Source organism: Rana temporaria, chromosome 3 (assembly GCF_905171775.1).
Source record: "Rana temporaria chromosome 3, aRanTem1.1, whole genome shotgun sequence".
Taxonomy (NCBI): Eukaryota; Metazoa; Chordata; class Amphibia; order Anura; family Ranidae; genus Rana; species Rana temporaria.
Window position 1 is genome coordinate 432,955,355 of NC_053491.1, and position 20,618 is coordinate 432,975,972.

Sequence of the window (20,618 nt, forward strand, 5' to 3'; positions counted from 1 at the left end):
CAAACAGAGTGTGCCGTAAATCGGGGGAGATCTGGGCATGCTCCAGTGACGTCATTCTAAAGAACAAAAAGGATTACGACAAAACTAAGCAAGTAAGGATATTTCTACAAGTAGTGTTCATTATGTTTTTTTATGTCGATTTACATGGGATAAAGTTGTGGGGGAGGGTTTACAACCACTTTAATGGTTTGTGTCAGTGTAAGGAGTAGTGCACCATCATTGGTGTCAGTGGGTGGAATTATACCCTGCTGTGGAAAGAATGGTGCCTCATTGCTGGTGTCAGTTGGAGTAATAGTGCCTCATTGCTGGTGTCAGTTGGAGCAATCGTGCCCCACTGCTGGTGTTAGTAGGAGGAATTATGCCCAACACTTGGTGTCAGTGGAAAGAATCGTGCCTCATTGCTGGTGACAGTGGAAGGAATAGTTGGTGTCAATGTGAGCATTAGTTCCTCACTGCTGGTGTTAGTTGGAGGAATAGTCCCCCAGGAGCCAGAGACAAGCAAAGGACCACATCTGGGCTGCAGTTTGGAGAGCACTTCTTCAAATGAAACCTGTTCTCAGTATGGAGGTTGCCAATGTTGCCCTTTTAGTCTTTTTTTTGTTCAACAAAAAAAATAAACTGTGGTGATTAAATACCACCAAAAGAAAGCTCTATTTGTGGGGGGAAAAAATATAAGTTATTTTTGGGTACAGTGTTGCATGACCGCACAATTGTCATTCAAAGTGTGACAGCACTGAAAGCTGAAAAATGGCCTTGGTAGGAAGGGGGTGGAAGTGCCTGGTATTGGTTAAAGTCCCTGAAAAGGACATGTGACCATGGTGTGAGGTTAGAAGAAAAAAGGTTTAAAGTGGAGGTTCACCCTAAAAACAAGTATATACCATTTAATCCAGCATACTGACGATATATACAGTATGCTGTTTTTTTGTTTTTTCCGGTTTACATACTGTAGTATAGGTATTTTCCCCCCCGGCTTCCGGGTAGTGAATCCCGCGGGAGTGGGCGTTCCTATTCAGAGACTAAGTGATTGACATGATGACAAAAGCTTCCCATCGGCGCATAATGCGCGTCACCAGTTTCCGAAAAAAGCCGAACGTCGGTGTGCAGGCGCCGTATAGAGAAGTCTTTGAGAAACTGGTGACACGCATTATGCGCCGGTGGGGAAGCTTTTGTCATACGTCAATCACTTAGGCCCCTTGCACACTGGGGCGTTTTTCATGCAGTACAGCGCTAAAAATAGCGCTGCTATACCGCATGAAAAATCATGCCCTGTAGTGTTCAATGTGAAAGCCCGAAGGCTTTCACGTTGAAGCGGTGCGCTAGCAGGAGCACACTAAAAGTCCTGCTAGCCTCATCTTTACCGCGGTATAGGAGCGGTGTGTTCACCGCTCCTATACCGCGCCTTCCCATTGAAATCAATAGGAAGCGCGGTAATACCGCCCGCAACGCCGCTAGTGGGGGTTAAAACCTCACCGCTAGCGCCCGAATATCGCGGTAAATACGACGGTATAGCCGCGCTACAAATAGTGCGGCTATACCGTCACCGCGGCTGCACGCCTCAGTGTGAAAGCAGCCTTAGTCTCTGAATAGGAACGCCCACTCCCGCGGGATTCACTACCCGGAAGTCGGGGGGAAAATACCTATACTACAGTATGTAAACCAAAAAAAAAAACAGCATACTGTACATGTTGGCAGTAGGCTGGATTGAATGGTATATACTTGTTTTTTAGGGTGAACCTCCACTTTAACCTTCAATTTCGGAAAGCGTTCTCTACAGTTAGAGCAGTAAAATTGTGAAGCTCCTTACCTCAGGAAGTGGTACTAGCTGAGAGTGTCTACAGCTTCAAAAAAACGTTTAGATGTCTTCTGTAGGAACAGATTATACAGGGCTATGGGAATTGTAAAAAGAAGAAAATTCAAACACACACTTCGGTTGAACTGGATGGACCTGTGTCTTTTTTCAACAATGTAACGTGTTGTTTAATTTGCCTGTAAATAAGCTAAGGTAATTTAACCACTTCCCGCCCGGCCTATGGCCGATTTACGTCCGGGAAGTGGTTATGAAATCCTGACAGGACGTTCCAGAACGTCCTGCAGGATTTCATGCCGCGCGCGCCCGTGGGGGCGCGCATCGCGGCGATCGGTGATGCGGGGTGTCAGTCTGACACCCTGCATCTCCGATCTCGGTAAAGAGCCTCCGGCGGAGACTCTTTACCACGTGATCAGCCGTGTCCAACCACGGCTGATCACGATGTAAACAGGAAGAGCCGCCGATGGCTCTTCCTCCTCGCGTCTGACAGACGCGAGTAGAGGATAGCCGATCGGCGGCTCTCCTGACAGGGGGGGTTCGCGCTGATTGGTTATCAGCGCAGCCCCCCCTCGGATCGCCACCCTGGACCACCAGGGATGCCCACCCTGGACCACCAGGGTGGGCAAAAAAAAAAAAAAAAAAAACAGAAAAAAAAAAAAAGTTTAAAAAAAAAAAAAAAAAAGCATAAAGAAAAAAGATGCCAGTCAGTGCCCACAAATGGGCACTGACTGGCAACAATCAGTGCTGCCACCCCAGTGTCCATCAGCGCCACCCCAGTGTCCATCAGCGCCACCCCAGTGTCCATCAGCGCCACCCCAGTGTCCATCAGCGCCACCCCACAGTGCCCATCCATGCCCAGTGCCCACCTATCAGTGCCCATCTGTGCCACCCATAAGTATACATCAGTGCCGCCCATGAGTGCCCATCTGTGCCGCCTATGTGTGCCCATCAGTGCCGCCTATGTGTGCCCATCAGTGCTGCCTATGTGTGCCCATCAGTGCCGCCTATGTGTGCCCATCAGTGCCGCCTGTGTGCCCATCAGTGCCGCCTATGTGTGCCCATCAGTGCCGCCTATGTGTGCCCATCAGTGTCGCATACCAGCGCCGCCAATCAGTGCCACCTCATCTGTGCCCGTCAGTACTACCTCATCGATGTCCATCAGTGCCATCTCATCGGTGCCCATTAGTGCCGCCATATCAGTGCCCGTAATTGAAAGAGAAAACTTATTTACAAAAAAATTAACAGAAAAAAATAAAAACGTATTTTTTTTTTCCAAATTTTCAGCCTTTTTTTAGTTGTTGCGCAAAAAAAAAAAAATCGCAGAGGTGATCAAATACCACCAAAAGAAAGCTCTATTTGTGGGGAAAAAAGGACGCCAATTTTGTTTGGGTACAGTGTAGCATGACCGCGCAATTGCCATTCAAAGTGCGACAGTGCTGAAAGCTGAAAATTGGCTTGGGCGGGAAGCTGCGTAAGTACCTGGTATGGAAGTGGTTAAAGATATGCAGAAAAGCTTTAAAGTATAACTTGGGTAAAACTTTTTTTTTTTAAGTTTTGGATAGAGTGGAGAGGGATTAGAACGCCTGTCAGTTTTTATTGCCGTCTGTGCCCTTGTTAAGGAGATTCACCCTCACTATTTGTCCGCTTTACCATTATCATTAAAAGTGAAAGTAAAATAAAACCCTAAATTTGGGGTTGTCCCCAGAAAAGTAATAGAGGGGAAATCTTCCAATGGGGACACTAGTTCTTATAACCGGGGGGTCCCCAAGGAATTTGCAGGAATTTCCACTCACTTCCTGTTTGGCTATAGGACAGGAAGTGAAGGGAAGTCTCCACAATAGGACACAGATGGCAAAAAACAAACAGACAGGGGTTATAACCCTCACCTGTTCTATCCATAATGAAAAATAAAATGTTGGCTACATTAAGGCCAGTTCACACCAATATGCAGTGCTGGAAAGGCATGTTTCCCGCACTGCAGATGATTGCGCTGCCCTTGTAAAATGTATTGTTAAAGGGGTTGTAAAGGTAAAACATTTTTTTCCCTAAATAGCTTCCTTTACCTTAGTGCAGTCCTCCTTCACTTACCTCATCCTTCCATTTTGCTTTTAAATGTCCTCATTTCTTCTGAGAAATCCTCACTTCCTGTTCTTCTGTCTGTAACTACACACAGTAATGCAAGGCTTTCTCCCTGGTGTGGAGTGTCGTGCTCGCCCCCTCCCTTGGATTACAGGAGAGTCAGGACTAGGGTTGCCACCTCATCCCTTTAAAACAGAACACATATGAATTACACAGGTTCTGAGGCTAATTTAATTTAGATAAGGCTCCACTTGAGTTCAATTACCACCTTAATCAGCCACAGAACCTGTGTAATTCATATGTGTTCTGTTTTAAAGTGATGAGGTGGCAACCCTAGTCAGGACACCCACTAATACACAGCTTCTTTCTCTATCTGCAACGTTTTTTACATCTTCTGCCCGGGTTTCTGACTGCCAGTGTCACCTGGACACCAGCCACCAGGGCACCCTCAAAAATTCTTATAACACCCCCATAAAAGCATAATCAGAAATTTGGATCCAGAACATGTATTAGAATGTCACCTATATTTACATATATGCACCTGTCTGGGTGGAAACAGCCCTAATTACAAGGGACTTGTTTCTCTCTGTGGAGGGATACAGAACCTCCTGGCCGCATAAGCCAATGCTCTGCTTCTAGTCCCGGTTACTGGAACCCTGCCGGACTGTTCACTCTGACAGAGATGCATTGGAGAGCGCTGTGTGTGTGAGTGGGCGGGAAGAGGAAGGAGCTGCACGGAGTGTGAGGAGACAGAGAGGGAGGAGAGAAGCTGGATGCCCATTACCAAACTATTCATGTAAGTTCAGTATTCCTCTCACACTATGTTGTGTCAAGTGTATTTAACTATTTATGCATGTTTGTTGTGTATCTGAGTGCATGTATGTATCTCAGTGTGTGTGTGTATATAATTGAGCATATGTACTGTATATATGTGAGTGTGTGTGTGTGTATATATATCTGAGTGTATACAGATGTGTGGGTGTGTATATATCTGAGTGTATATACCTGAGTGTGTGTATATAGGATTGTATGCATGTTTCTTAGTGAGTATGTATGTATATATATATATATATATATATATATATATATATATATATATATTATAGTGTGTGTGTGTGTGTGTGTATGTATATATATATATATATATATATATATATATATATATATATATATATATATATATATATATATATACACACAATATCTCAGTGTTTCTTTACAGTATGTGTGTATGCATGTATCTCAGTATATATATTTAATATGTGCATGTACTGTATGTAATTAAGCATATGTACATATCTGGGTGTGTATGTATATATCTCAGTATCTGTATACATTTGAGTATGTATGCATGTCATTAAAGCTGCTTTCACACTGGGGCAGGGGTGGCGGTAAAGTCGTTTTTAAAGAGGTAGCTGCCAAAAAAGGTTTAAAACCTTGGCGGTTCTCGTTCGAGCTGCCCATTCATTTCAATGGGCAGGAGCAGTGTACACACCGCTCCAAAGATTCCGCTTGCAGGAGTTTTAACGTCCCGCCAGCACATTGCCTCAGTGTGAAATCCCTCAGGGCTTTCACACTGAGACTGCAGGGGAGCCGTTTTTCAGGTGCTATTTTTTTTTAGACCAAAAGCGCCTGAAAAACACCCCAGTGTGAAAGGGGTCTAACTGAACATATTTCTATATCTGACGTATGTAATTTACTATATATACAATATATATGGAATAGTGTGTTATTTGTTTTTAAGTTTATGTATATATGGGAAGAATTGTTATTAAAGGTTAAGTTCAACTTTTGGAGAAAAAATGCCCATTTTATTGCAGGTAAAAGATGTGCAAATATATATATTTTTTTATAAGTAACCTCTGAATAAATGATGCAGCCTTGTGGGCACACACTGTCATTGGGGGGGATGCTGAACATGTTACGGGTATAACATGTAACTTGTTCAGAAGGGTGAACTTAGCCATTCATTTTAGTGGCCAAGGGGTAGTAAAACCCGTGCTAAGGGAAGAGGGCTGTGCTGAGAGATGGAATTTGGTGGGGGAAGGATTTGTGCTTGAAGGAGGAATTTGGGCTTAGAGGAAGGAGAGGTTTTTTTCTTAGAAGTCTTGTCCATCTTAGTACCCCCCTGTCCACTCCCACCCCAAGGTCTTTAACAATCCTATTGTCTATAGTGTATACTAAAAAAAAAAGTTGTGCGCCAGTAAAGTGTTCGGGTTTGGCTTGAAGTTCGGGTGGCAACCCTACGTAGACATCGTCCTGACTCTCCTGTAGTCCAAGGGAGGGGGCGAGCACGACACTCCACACCAGGGAGAAAGCCTTGCATTACTGTGTGGAGTTACAGAAAGAAGAACAGGAAGTGAGGATTTCTCAGAAGAAATAAGGACATTTAAAAGCAAAATGGAAGGATGAGGTAAGTGAAGGAGGACTGCACTAAGGTAAAGGAAGCTATTTATGATTTTTTTTTTTACCTTTACAACCCCTTTAAAGGCAGCCCAAACACAGTTCACAACTGCAGTGAGTTTGTGGGCACAAGATCGCATGGTATCAAAGTACCATTTAGTTTTGTGCAATGTGTTTTAAAAGTAGTGCATTCACTTAGGCACCTTTCACACTGGGGCGTTTTTCGAGCGTTATTACAGCGTTATTCGAGCGAAGCCTCATCTGCAATCCCAATGTGCTGGTAAAGCACAGCTAAGACCCTAATGTCGCGTACAGATGGTCGTTTTTTGTGATGGAAAAAAAAACGAAGTTTTAAAAATTGTCATTTAAAATGATCGTGTGTGTGGGAAAACGTCTTTTTATGTCTTCAAAAAAATGACAAAAAATAAATTCGAACGTGCTTGAATTTTTTGTGTCGTTTTTCAAAACTTTGTTTTTTGTTTCACAGAAATTGACCGTGTGTAGCAAAAAACTACGTTTAAAACAAAGTTTTTAAACCCGCGCATGCCCAGAAGCTAGTTATGAAGCGAGCTTCAATGGAAAAAAGTGGTGAACGTAACCTCGCTTTGCTAGAGCATTGTGAAAAAACGATGGTGTGTAGGCAACGTCGTTTTTGAAAATGAAGTTTCAAAAACGTTGTTTTATTTCATGATTTAAAACGTCGTTTTTTTTTATCACGGCATTAGACCCCTTTCACACTGGGGCGGGATTCTGGCCGTATGAACCCCCGCTAGCGACTGATAAGGGGGAAATACCGCCCACAATGCGCCTCTGCAGAGGCGCATTGCGGGCGGTATTTCCGCGGTTTCCCATTGTTTTAAATGGGAAGGAACGGTATACATACCGCTCCAAAGATGCTGCTAACAGGAGATTTTTTTCTCTCCTGCCAGTGCATCGCCTCAGTGTGAAAGCCCTCTGGCTTTCACATTGAGGTTGCTGGGCAGGAGTTTTTCAGGTGGTATAGCAGCGCTATTTTTAGCGCTGTACCGCCTGAAAAACTCCTCAGTGTGAAAGGGGTCTAAATTTTTAGGGCGTTTTTGCAGTGCCTCGGTGTGAAAGGGTAAGGCGTTTTTACAGCGCTTTTCAATTCATTTAAATGGAGAGGGGCGTTTTTTTCAGCGCTCAAAAGCTGCTCCAAAGATGCTGCTTGCAGGACTTTTCTCAACGCCCCGCCAGTTCAACGTCTCTGTGTGAAAGGGTAAGACATTTTTACAGCGCTTTCAATTCATTTCAATGGAGAGGGGCGTTTTTGGAGCGTTTTTTTCAGCGCTCAAAAGCTGCTCCAAAGATGCTGCTTGCAGGACTCAGTGTGAAAAAAAAACATGCTCTCTTTTTTTTCTCGAGGGGAGTCTCAATTTTCTCGCCGTTGTTCTCGTCGGGCTGGTTTACGACGAGATACACGTTCTTGTGTATGCTTACAAACCCACGCATGCTCAGAATAAAGTATGAGACTGGAGCGCACCTTCGGTAAAACTAGCATTCATAATGGAGGTAGCACATTCCTCACGCTGTAACAGACTGAAAAGCATGAAGACTGAAAAGCGCGAATCGTCTCTCACCAAACTTTTACTAACACGTGGTAACACGAGATTAGCAAAAGCAGCCCCAAGGGTGACGCCAGTGGAATCGAACTTCCCCTTTATAGTGCTGTTGTATGTCACCGCGTTTGAGACCGACGAGATTTTGTCTCGATAGTGTGTATGCAAGGAAAGCGTGACAAGAATATGGTCAAGCTTGACAAAAACCTTGTCGAGAAAAACAAAGTTTCTTTTACGACGAGATTCTCGGTCGTGTGTACGAGGCTTCAGAGTCCATCAATCCTCCACACATGGTTCAGTATCATCAAAAAAAAAAGTGCAGACCAATGATGTCTCAACAGGAAAGCTTTAATCAGTCGACAAGATTCCCAGCAAGTCCACCTTTCGCATGAAAAGGCTGCTGGTCCTTACCAAGGTACGGATCTTCAATTACAGGGCTAGAAGAAGCGTCAATGGACTGCAAGTGCAGGTGATGTCGCTGAATTGTGCTCCATTGAGAATTACAAGTCCCATATTTTTTTTTGTTCACATATTCCTGTGAATAAATAATGGGGCTGTGAAGGCCACGCTGGTTTCAAACTTGACATTAGCCAGCGTGGAGAAGCACCCAGGCTTCTGTAAGAGAAGGTGGTGGTTTGATGGTGGGGGCTGCAGACTCTGACCATACTTCATGTCACATCCTAAATATGGGTGTAATATGAAAAGTGCTCAGATAGATGGAGTTATCCTTCGGGCCCCATGCACACTGGACTTTAGTAATGCTGCTGTTAGGGCTGTCTGGGGTTTCTTTACTGCCTCTAAATGTCCCTGCATGTTAGTCTGTGTCCATGCACACATAGGCGTTTAGAGACGGGCATGTAGGTAGGTGTATTACGGCCTCCCTGCACAGATGGCACTGTGACGGCTGTCGCCATGCAGACAGGGTGGAGGCCAGGAGGAACTCTTGTTCCCTGAGGCCTCCGTAGGTGTCATCAGAAGAGCAGCTGCCTGGTTGGACACTGCTGCTCCGGATGATCTTGGTAGCCATCTTTGTGGGCAGTGCTAATAAATATCACTGGCCCACAACAGATGGCACACATTTGGTCAATTACAGGAACCCGCTGGTCAGGGACAGGATGTCTAGCTTAGGGAAAGGCTCCAGTGGAGGAGGGACAGAATAGGGACTGCATGCCTGTGTTTCCAGCAGGAGTTCTTCCAATCTTCAGGTGCCTTCTTGCCAGACTGCCTTCCTGCCCCCTCCTTTTGTTGGATGTTGCCGGGCATTGTAAGTCCTTTAGAGTGTCCTCTGTGTAATGTTGGGACTGTGTCTGCAAGATTTTATGTAAAGTACTGCTGTGCCGGGCTTGGCCACGGTACACAGATCCTGTTACCACATTGTTGGAACTTTCATGTTAATTCACTTTATTGCCCTTCTAGGTCTCCATGTGCATTCTCTCCACTCTGGGTACCAACCATCTGGCCTTGCCTACAGGCGTTTAGAGGGAGAAAAAAACTCCATTGCCAACATTATTAGGAGCAGCTGCGTTTTGGCAGAAAAAATAAACGCTTGATGCATGTAAATGTGTCTTAACACACATCAACTTCGTTTGTTGTAGGTCACAGCATTCTTAACGCTCAAAAGTTTAGAGAACTTTTGTGTGACCGTGTGTTTGCAAGCCAAACTTGAGTGGAATTCCGTCGGAAAAACTATCCAACTTTTTTCAGACGGAAATTCCGCTCGTGTGTACAGGGCATTAAGCTTTTTTTTCTGCAAAGGAGGAAAAGCATCTGGGAGAGATGGGCAAACGTCCACTCTTCATGAGGCCTCAAATTGTGAAAATAGGATGCACGCATTGTCTTGAACCTTTTAATACTCTCACATGAAAAGGAAAAGTTGTTTCCGCCCGGTCTCGAACCGGGGACCTTTCGCGTGTTAGGCGAACGTGATAACCACTACACTACGGAAACTTCTGATGAAGGCCTGGAGGTAAAATAATCGCATTTTAACACTACAATAAAGATCATCTTTAAAAAAAAAAAAGATCAATATTTTTTAAATAATACAAAACGATATCCTTATTTTTCATACATACCCACTTCTTAATGGCCCTCTAATCTATTTTTCATTTGTTTTCTACTGTGTTTTTCTGCTTTCTTGTAACCTCCGGTGTGAGCCCTAGACCCTCTTCAATGCACGTTTGTTGCGGTCATGTGAACTGCTCTGTGCACACTATAAATCCCATAGTCCATCTACGTTTTTGTTTTTTTCGGGTCATTCTTTATGATCGCAATTCGTAAATTTGTAAATTCGAAAATCAAAAAATAAGAAAGGAAATTCTGAAAATTCAAAAGAATAACTAACTAACTAACTAACTATGGGATTTATAGTGTGCACAGAACCGTTCACATGACCGCAACTAACATGCACTGGAGAGGGTCAAGCGCTCACACAGGAAGTTACAAGAAAGCAGAAAAACACAGTAGGAAACAATTAAATACAAAACATAAGTTACAGGGTCATTAACAGTTTGAAAAAGCAGTTACATTCCTGGCATGCCGGGAATGCTAACTGTCACATTGGTTGTGCTCTCAACCAAACTGTCAAACTATCCAATGGCTGGTGTCATAACTGATCACATGTGCAGCATCATGGCAGTTGAAGATTAAACAGAGGCCAAGACGCACCTTAGCAGCCGTCAATCAACTCCTTTTCGCTTAGAAACGCCCATTGGGAAAAGGAACTTAATAACGAATGGGATTTGTCGGACTGGTATAAGAATTATACCAGATCCATTAAAGGTTATGTGAATGTCTCTCTTATAGAAGCGAACATAAAAATTTATACTAGATGGTATTTAGTTCCCGTCAAACTGACCTCTATGTATCCGACAACTTCTCCCCTATGTTTCAGAGGCTGCCATGGATTGGGGTCTATGATACATATTTGGTGGGAATGTCCCAAAATTCGGGGTTACTGGAATAAGGTGTTCAATATAATCAGACGAGTCACAGGCTGTAACCTGCATCAATCTCCTACTATTGCTTTACTTAACGGAATGTTACCTCTAACTTCTAAGGTTACCAGAAAACTCATCTTATATATTATGACGGGTGCCAGGATTACACTCGCAGCTGCATGGAAAAAGACTAATGTTTCCATCCTATATATGAAAAGAAAGGTCACATGGATTATGGAACAAGAGAAAAGGGTCTGCTCCATGTTGGATAAGTCTACTCTTTTCTATGAAATCTGGGAACCTTGGTTGGAATACATGGGGATAACTTATACTCCGTGAAGGTTTTGATGACATCAGTGTCTTTTGGACGATGCTGGTAGATGGCAGGCAGGCTAATTTTCTATCTCTCCTGATTTTCTTCTGGCTTTCTTTTTTCACTTCCTCTATTGTCTTTTGTCACTCTTTCTTTTTTTCTTCTGATTCTTCTTAGGTTTTATCTCATTATTTTATCTCTGGGGATAGAATCCTTAAGATTTTTGGTCCTCAGTTTGTTTTATTTTGAAAAGATAAGTTTATGTTTAAGTAATTGAAGGATTCTACCAAACCTTTGAAATAATTAGATTTGATGGGGATTCCGAAAATTTGTTTTCGGTTATCGGAGAGTTCCAGTAATAGTTATTGGAGGGAGGGAGGATTGGAGGTTTTGCTCAACCTCTTGGACACAGAAAGTTCCCGTTAGGGGTGTCGGAGAGGTTATCTTATCCTTTAATTATTCTAAGTAATTTAATCTGGTACACTCAATTAGTTTTATCCCTTATATAACTTATTGTGTGATAACGCTAGACCTAGGAATTCCTTGATATATGAAAATATTCTGTTTCTCTTTCAAGTTTAAAGTATTACTTTGAAATAGTCTTTTAATTTAGCTTATGTGAACTGCCTTACTTTCACCACATGGTGTAGAGCAGTGGTCCCCAACCTTTTTGGCACCGGGGACCGGCTGCGTGGACAAAATTTTGCCAAGGCCCGGTTGGGGGGAGGTTGGGGATGGCATGCGGGGGGTAAGCGATTTTTTGCGGGCAATTTGTCAGCGCATTATTTCTATTACATTGTAGTAATAAATGAAATAGTTAAACCCACCATAATGCAGAATCAGTGGCAGCCTACCCCCCACATTACATTCCCAACCTCCACTTTAATATCCTCAGCCCCCCTCATATGACAGTTCTTGGTCACCCCAATTTAACTTCTTCAGGCCCCCCCACATTACAGTCTTGGTCCCCCTCCACACTCCAGTGCTCAGCTCCTCTTTAATGTCCTCAGCCCCTCCCCCCCCAAATCACAGCAATCCTGAGGCTCGGATTTCCCCCCCCCCCACATTCAGATATTAGCGCTTTACTTCACCCCCTCACCAGTGCTGGGACTAGGTCATCCAGCGCCCAGGGCGAAGATGGCAAAGTGCGCTCCTCCGGTTCGAACTTGAGCCCCTTTCACACGGGCTTTCCGATCAGGTCTGTCTGTCAGTTTTTCAGGCGGACCTGATCGGAACCTCCATTTACTCCTATTTTGTGCATGATCCTGACTGCGCGTGAACCTAGCCTTATAGCGGTTTCACACTGGTGCGCTGTGGTTTGACCATGGTGCGATTTGTATGTGTGATTTACTTGCAGTTTTAGGTGTGCTCCTGTTGAATTCTAGTGGACTGTGTGTTTTCTGATTGCACATCAAGGATGCAGCATGCAAGTCTGAGATTTGCTTTCATGAAAACAGTCTAATAGAATTGAATGGGAGTGCACCTAAAACTGGGGGGGTAAACTGCATATACAATCGCACTGTGGCCAGACCACAGCACACCAGTGTGAATCTACTATTGGCCCCCGTTCACATTGACTGTGGCTTTGAAATTGTGCGACCTAACCTGAAAATGGCACAATTTTAGAGCCGCATCTCAGTGTGACTTTGGGTTGCAACTTTGAAGACATCTGTGTGGCTTCATTCAGATGTCTATTGAAGTCGCACCCTAAATCGCATGTACTACTTGTGACTTGTCAAACTGCATGACAAATTGCTTCAATGTGAGGGGGGGGGGGGGGCTAAAAGATTAGAAAAGAGAGAATTGGTGAGGAGGTTGGGGTGGTAAAAGTATGTGCTAATGTCTTCATTAGTGACAGAATGTTCTAGGCTGCATGGTGAGTACAGGACAATTATGAGAGCTAAGAGCAAACTGGGATGGAAAGGGTGTAAGATCCCTGTCTGGAATGCTGAGCTGAGACGGCAGCATGGTGAAGATTTATGGAGGGACAGCAGATAAAGGACCACGGAGAAGGGGAAAAAATTAACTAAGCAGGGGAGCGAGGAGGATAGGTGCCGAGTGACTTACTGTGTGATCATGCAGATAAGGCAGAGAGAAGTGTAGACGGGGAGGAGCGGAGATGAGCTGCTGACCACAGTGAAAGTAACAGGGAAGAAGGTGAAGTGACCCGGCAAGGAGAGCAAGTTGAGGGCGGAAGTGCAGCTTGCTTGAGGAGAGTTAGCAGCAGTAAACAGAGAATAGTGGAGTTGGCTGATTGGCTGCTAGGATGAAGGACAGTCCTAGCAGCCAATCGCCTGTGTGATAATCTCAGGCAGCTCCACCTTCCACCCAGAATTGTTCCGCCTCCTGCTGTCGGCTCTGTGAGGATTACAGAGCGACGGCAGGAGGAAGAAAAGTGTCATGCCGCCTGCTAGCACCCGCGGCCCGGCTGCAGAAGGGCTGCGGCCCGGTAGTGGGCCGCGGACCGGGGGTTGACGACCACTGGTGTAGAGCATATAGGATGGATAGATATAAGTGGCAGTTAATAAGACAGGAATGATTATTATGAATTGAAATGTATTTAAATTATTATATTTCTGCGTGCTATTGACGTATTTCTTGCTAATTTAATACAAATGTATGTATTTATTTTATTGAAAATAAACTTAAATTTGAATGAAAAAAAAAGAAACGCCCATTCCCCGCAGGATTCCCCGCTCGGAGCCGGAAAACAAGGGCTCATATAACGATAAGTACAAGTAAAAAAAAAAAAAAAAACTGCAGATGTTAGCAGTATGCTACAGCTAATGTCAAAAAGTGGATTTTTGCGTGAACCTCCGCTTTAAGTAGTGGATATGTATGAATTATTTGTGGAAAATAAGGATATTGTTTTGTTATTTTATTGCAGTGTTAAAATGCGATTATTTTACCTCCTGCCCCTCATCAGAAGTTTCCGTAGTGTAGTGGTTATCACGTTCGCCTAACACGCGAAAGGTCCCCGGTTCGAGACCGGGCGGAAACAACTTTTCCTTTTCATGTCAAAGTGTTAAGGTCCAAGGCAATGCTCCACCTGCTACTGTCCACTAGCAGCCAATAAAATAGGATCAAGTGACACACAATACTGTGGCTGCATTTCTCAATTTTCATACATCAGAAGTCAGAAAGAACCCTGACATCTTCTCATTTAGAATACCTACGCGCTTTAGTATTACTTAATTAACCACTTAAGCCCCGGACCAATATGCTGCCTAAAGACCCAAGGGGTTTTTACAGTTCGGGACTGCGTCGCTTTAACAGACAATTGCGCGGTCGTGCGACGTGGCTCCCAAACAAAATTGGCGTCCTTTTTCCCCACAAATAGAGCTTTCTTTTGGTGGTATTTGATCACCTCTGCGGTTTTTATTTTTTGCGCTATAAACAAAAATAGAGCGACAATTTTGAAAAAAAAGGCAATATTTTTTACTTTTTGCTATAATAAATATCCCCCAAAAACATATATAATTTTTTTTTTCCTCAGTTTAGGCCGATACGTATTCTTCTACCCATTTTTGGTAAAAAAAATCGCAATAATCGTTTATCGGTTGGTTTGCGCAAAATTTATAGCGTTTACAAAATAGGGGCTAGTTTTATTGCATTTTTATTTTTTTTATTTTTTTTACTACTAATGGCGGCGATCAGCGATTTTTTTTCGTGACTGCGACATTATGGCGGACACTTCGGACAATTTTGACACATTTTTGGGACCATTGTCATTTTCACAGCAAAAAATGCATTTAAATTGCATTCTTTATTGTGAAAATGACAGTTGCAGTTTGGGAGTTAAACACAGGGGGCGCTGTAACATTTAGTGTTCACTTAGTGTGTGTTTACAACTGTAGGGGGGTGTGGCTGTAGGACTGACGTGATCAATCGAGTCTCCCTTATATAAGGGATCACTCGATCGATACGCCGCCACAGTGAAGCACGGGGAAGCCGTGTTTATACACGGCTCTCCCCGTTCTTCAGCTCCGGGGAGCGATCGCGACGGGGCGGCTATAAACGAATAGCCGCGCCGTCGTCCCGGATCGCTCCCCGAGGCTTACCGACTGCCGCATGTAGCGGGGGGGGGGGGGTCCCGACCCACGTCAAGCAGGGGACGTACCGGTACGTACATGTGCCTGTCCGTGCCATTCTGCTGACGTATATCTACATGAGGAGGTCGGCAAGTGGTTAAAAAAGAAAATTGAAATTGTTAGTGGATGTCCTAGTGCAAATTATTATCACCTTCTTCCTTCGTGGGACAGACTAAAAGTTTAGTCATTATTTTCTCTGGCTGTCCTATCCACAGAGGGGGAAGGACACTGAGGTATAAGAAAGTGTATTTTACAATTTGAGGCCTCATGAAGACCGGACGTTTGCCCATCTCTCCCAGACGCCTTTTCTCCTTGGCAGAAAAAAAGCTTAAAGGGCTTGTAAACCCTCTTGTTTTTTCACCTTAATGCATCCTATGCATTAAGGTGAAAAAACACCTTGCAATGTCCGGCCCATCAGCCCCCCGTTTTACTTACCTGAGCCCCGAATTTCCATGAGCGTGATCCCGCGTCGCTCTCTCTGCGGCTTCTCGGCTCTTCATTGGATAGATTGATATCAGCGCAGCCATTGGCTCCCGCTGCTGTCAATCAAATCCAATGACGCGGCTGCCAGGGGTCGGGGCTGAGTCATATACTCAGCGTCTATGGATGCCGCGTGTATGATACAGGAGCTCGCCCGCAAGGTAACCCCCATCGGGAGAGAGCTTTCCAGAGGGGGTTATCTAATGTGGGGAGGCGCTGTGAGAGCTGCCGTGGGACCCCAAAAGAGGACTATCGGGGCCACTCTGTGCAAAACAAACTGCACAGTGGAGGTAAGTATGATATGGTTGTTGTTTAAAAAAAAAACGTAAACCTTTAATATCACTTTAAGGCTAAGAAATGCGTGTAGCGTATTTAGGTACGCTTGGGCGTTAATTACATTCATTGGCCAGAATAACATATTCTGGCCAAAGAATAACATATTCTGGCCATAACCTAGGGTTAACATGTGTTAAGACGCTTTTACATGCATGTTTTTTTTTCTGCCAAAACGCAGCTGCTCCTAATAATGTTGGCAATTGGGTTTTGGGGCCAGGCGGGTGGTACGCAGAGTGGAGAGAGTGCAGTAGATATGTGCAATTTGTTTCGTTCCGAATTCGTTTTTTGACGAATTTCAAAAATTTTGTTAATTCAGAATTTTCCAACACAGGGAGGAGTCTGAAGATGGTGCGGTCAGTGTGAAGGAGTAGCTAGACGGAGGTGCTCGCTCTCCAGCCCGCTCTGAGGACCGGGGATGTCCAGGATGTCTAGGAGCCGGATTCTCTGTTCCTCCCGCTAGGTCGTCCCCCTCCACCCCCCCCCCGGGCTGAAGTCTCGGACCCCTGGAGCGGATTGGATCGGATCCTCACCCCCCTCGATCGGGTTAGCCTGACGCGCTGCGTGTGAACACGCAGGCAGTGCGGCTTCCCCGGCTTCCTGGATCGCGCCGGCTGATTGGGTGGCGGCGGTGGTTTGCAGCGGCGTGCAGAGACGAGAGGAGGGAGCTCCGGGACAGTGCTTGAAGTAAGGGGGGGGATTCCCAGAGGTGAGCGGGGGCCGGAGCCCCCCCTGAGGCAACAGGCTGATAAGTCTCCCTCCAACGGAGTGTACGGGTGGCTGAGCTATTGAGGTGAGCCGCACCTCCCCACCGCACCCCCCCTCCAGACAGTAAAATAGAAGAGGAGGCTGAGGGAAGGGGAGACACGGCGCCAGGCAACCCGGCAGTAAAAATCCCATGGGAAAGGATCCAGCCCACCGCCAATGTCAGCAAAAGTAGGTCCAGAGACACAGGGAAACATATCACAGCAGTCTCTATCCTTTCCTCTCCCTGTGTGAAAATTACCAGATTGGTGAGTACATGTTTGAGCTCATTGCAAGTGGCAGAGTGGTGAGTACAAACGTCCTTTTTATGAGTTAAAGAACGAGTTAAAGAACTAAGGAAAAAAAAATAAGTATACATATACATAAATCTCAATGGGACATTTTTACAGAAGAACTGGTAACTGGAAGGGACTGATATGAAGACAGGCAATGAGGAGATACAAGGGACATGAGTGCTTTTCTGTCATTTCCTGTGCTTCTCGAGATGTGATTATAAGGATGCTGGTAATTCTAAAGCTTTGGTGACGGCCCCCCCCGTTACATCCCCCCTTTGCCCATTGGGAGTGATGAGAGAGACGGGGAGAATTCCCTTTTTTTTTTTTTCTTTTTTCCCCTCTCTCCGTGTTCCCTAATTTTTTTTCTCCCTTCTATTAGACAACATAGATGTAACACATCTTGGACCTTTTTATATTATACTGCAATATTTATAATATATAAGTACACGCAGGCCTGGCAGAGAACGTAATTATAAACTGACGGATATAATGGTTAAAGCACAGCAAACAGTATAATTAACCATACTAAAAAGCCCTGAAAACCTGTAAAAGGAGGTCATTGAGTGCGACGCGCACTGGTGACCGACAGAAAAAGGGGGTTAATATACGTGCTGGGTGCTCCGAAGGTCTTTAATTTAAAACCAAAGCCAAAAAGTAGAAATACCAAATCAACTTTAAAACGTGATACCAAAGGGCATTGTCCCGTGCAGCATACACCTCCCATAAGTGCAAAGGGGTCTTACTATAGAATTTGCTGTAAAGCGGTGTAGTTTAATCACAAGCGCAGCAAGAAGCACGGGTAAGCAATCAGGACTACAGCAGGACTGAAAGGGGGTGAAGGATGACCACAAGGGGAAAAGGAGTAAAAGGCGGGGCAATCCCAAAGGTCCCCCGCTTAAGTCAAAGTCCAGGCCCAATGTGCAAATTTGTGACCCATGGGACAAATGGAGAAAATCAGCAGATAGAAAAACCGTCAATAACCCGAGGAGGCCAGGTAGAAAAGGAAAAGAAGAAAGAGAAGAAAAAAGGGACTGTTAATATCTTGACAGACTCAGAAACTCTCTCAGAGTCACTATTAGAGAAAAAAACAGATCAAGATAGAGAAACAGATAAAGAGATGGACCTGGGACAGGGAGACATAGAAGAAACGCAGGACATTACACTTTTGCCAACAAAAATGGAAATGGAAGGAATGTTTGCCGCTCTAGAAAGATCACTTAAAACGCAAATGGAAAAAATGGAGAGAAACATGGGGCACATATTGGAAAGAGTGGAAGAAGTTGAGAAAAAAGTCGATCACAACATAACCTCAGTTAAAAAATTAGAAGATGAAATAAAAGCATTAAAAATAAATCAACGAGAACAGGCGTATAAATTAGAAGATCAAGAAAATAGGGAAAGAAGGAAGAATATAAGAATACGCGGAGTTCCAGAAACGACAGAGGCTGAGGATCTCTCAGAAACAATAAGAAAAATTTGCAATCCAATACTGGAGAGAGAAATAACTTCCCCACTAAAAATAGAACGTGCGCATAGGATAAGACGAGCTAGAGAGAGAGCACAGGAATACCCTAGAGATATTATAGTGCGATTTGAAAGTTGGGAAGAGAAGAACCAACTATGGAGAAAACTGAGAGGGAAGTCGCCATTAGAATTCGATCAGCATAATATTCAAATATACCAAGATCTATCACAAGAGACGTTAAATAGAAGAAGAAACTTAAAACCATTGTTAAGAGTCTTGCAGGAACATGATATACAATATAATTGGGGTTTCCCAGCCTGCCTGATAGGCAGGAAAAACGGTATCTCGGCAAGACTGAGGTTTATAGAGGAAGTGCCAGAATTTTGTCAGAGATTAGATATCCCAACACCAAAAAAGGACTGAAAACGTTAGATGGCGGAGTGGGGGGGGGAAAGGGGGGGGGGAGGGATGGGGAGGTTCTAAACAGTAAGCTACAGGAGCGGGACTGGAGAGGGGGCGGATCCGGAGGGCACTCCTTCCCCAATTCCCCAGTATAGGGGGGTAGGAGACCGGGCTAAAATAGAACTCCACCTTAGCCCAAGGAGCAAAAGAGCGCCTGGAGCGCCAAATCGAAAAAGCTCTAAAAGATCATAGGGTCAGGGATCGATTGGGGGGAAGGGAGGGAGGGGGGAGGCGATTAGAAAGCCCCACATGAAGAACAGGGGGGCAAGATATGACGGGAGGGGAGGGCGGGGGGGGGGAGACAGGAGAAGGGGGGAGGGGGGAGGGGGAAAATAGAAGGGCCTGGTGGGGGGTCTTAGATCTGTGTGTCTTGCAACGGAAAAAAATATACTTATCAGAGAAAGGTAAAAAAAAAAAAAAAAAGAGAAAGAAATGACAAATATAAATTTTATAACATATAATGTAAGAGGTCTCAGTTGCCCGGAAAAAAGGCATATGGTATTAAGAGAGGTCGAAAGGTACTCCGCTGAAATAGTTTTTTTGCAAGAGACACACATAACTTTGGACTCAAATGTTAGACTGTATTCTCGGGCAGTCCCCACTTGGTACTACGGGGACTCCCCAAAGAAAAGATCTAAGGGGGTTGCTATAGGAATAGGGAAGAACATCACTTTTACAATAGAAGATAGGAAAGTTGACCCAGATGGACGTTATTTGTTTCTGAGAGGGGTACTCCAAGGGAAAAAATATACGCTCGCAAACATATACTGTCCAAATAGACAACCTCATAAATATCTGAGGGGGCTCTTGAACGTTTTAATGGACTTCAAGCAAGGTCAAGTAATTTTAGCAGGAGACCTCAATCTTTCAATGGACTATCATCTAGATAATATGTCTGGTGCACAGAGACGAAATATTAAACAGCTAAGAATATTGGGAAAAAAAATGCATAGTCACTGTTTAATAGATCCTTGGAGGATTACATATCCAAATAAAAAGGACTATACATATTACTCTTCTGTGCACGGAACATATTCAAGATTGGATTATATAATGGTAGACCATGAGTCGTTGGAAGACGTAGTTAAAACATCAATAGGGGTAACCACAATCTCAGATCACGCTCCGGTAATAGTGAAAATAAGATTCAAAGAGATAGAGCAAAGAAAAGGAACGTGGAACTTAAACGAAGAACTCATAGAGGATACAGAGGTAAACAATACAGTAAAAATCGACTTGGAACAATATTTCACTCTTAATAATACACCAGAAGTAAAGATGGCAACTGTTTGGGAGGCCCATAAGGCATACATTAGAGGGAAATTAATTGCAATTGGAGCAGGGAAAAAAAAGATAAGAAAATTAAACATGGAAAAATTAACATCTGAATTATTTGAACTGGAACAAACGCATAAAGAGCGAGGAGAAAATGAGGTATATCAAGAAATTGTGATAAAGAGGGCCCAGCTCAGAGACTTGATGAAGGTAGAAACAAGGAAAATATTCAAAAATGTCAGAAAAGAGAGGTATAAATGGGGGAACAAACCAGGGAAATATCTAGCCAGAATATCAAGGGAAAAAAAAATAAAAAATTACATAGAAAAAATAAAAAACCAAGACGGTCTTATGAAA

The 20,618-nt window shown here is 44.1% G+C and overlaps 2 non-coding genes across 2 annotated transcripts; one reads left to right on the forward strand and one right to left on the reverse strand.

Moving 5' to 3' along the window:
- Positions 1-9,740: 9,740 nt before the first annotated feature.
- On the reverse strand, positions 9,741-9,813 carry TRNAV-AAC. The gene has a single exon. It is a non-coding gene; the product is annotated as a tRNA-Val (tRNA).
- A 4,230-nt stretch (positions 9,814-14,043) lies between these two features.
- Positions 14,044-14,116, forward strand: TRNAV-AAC. The gene has a single exon. It is a non-coding gene; the product is annotated as a tRNA-Val (tRNA).
- Positions 14,117-20,618: the final 6,502 nt, after the last annotated feature.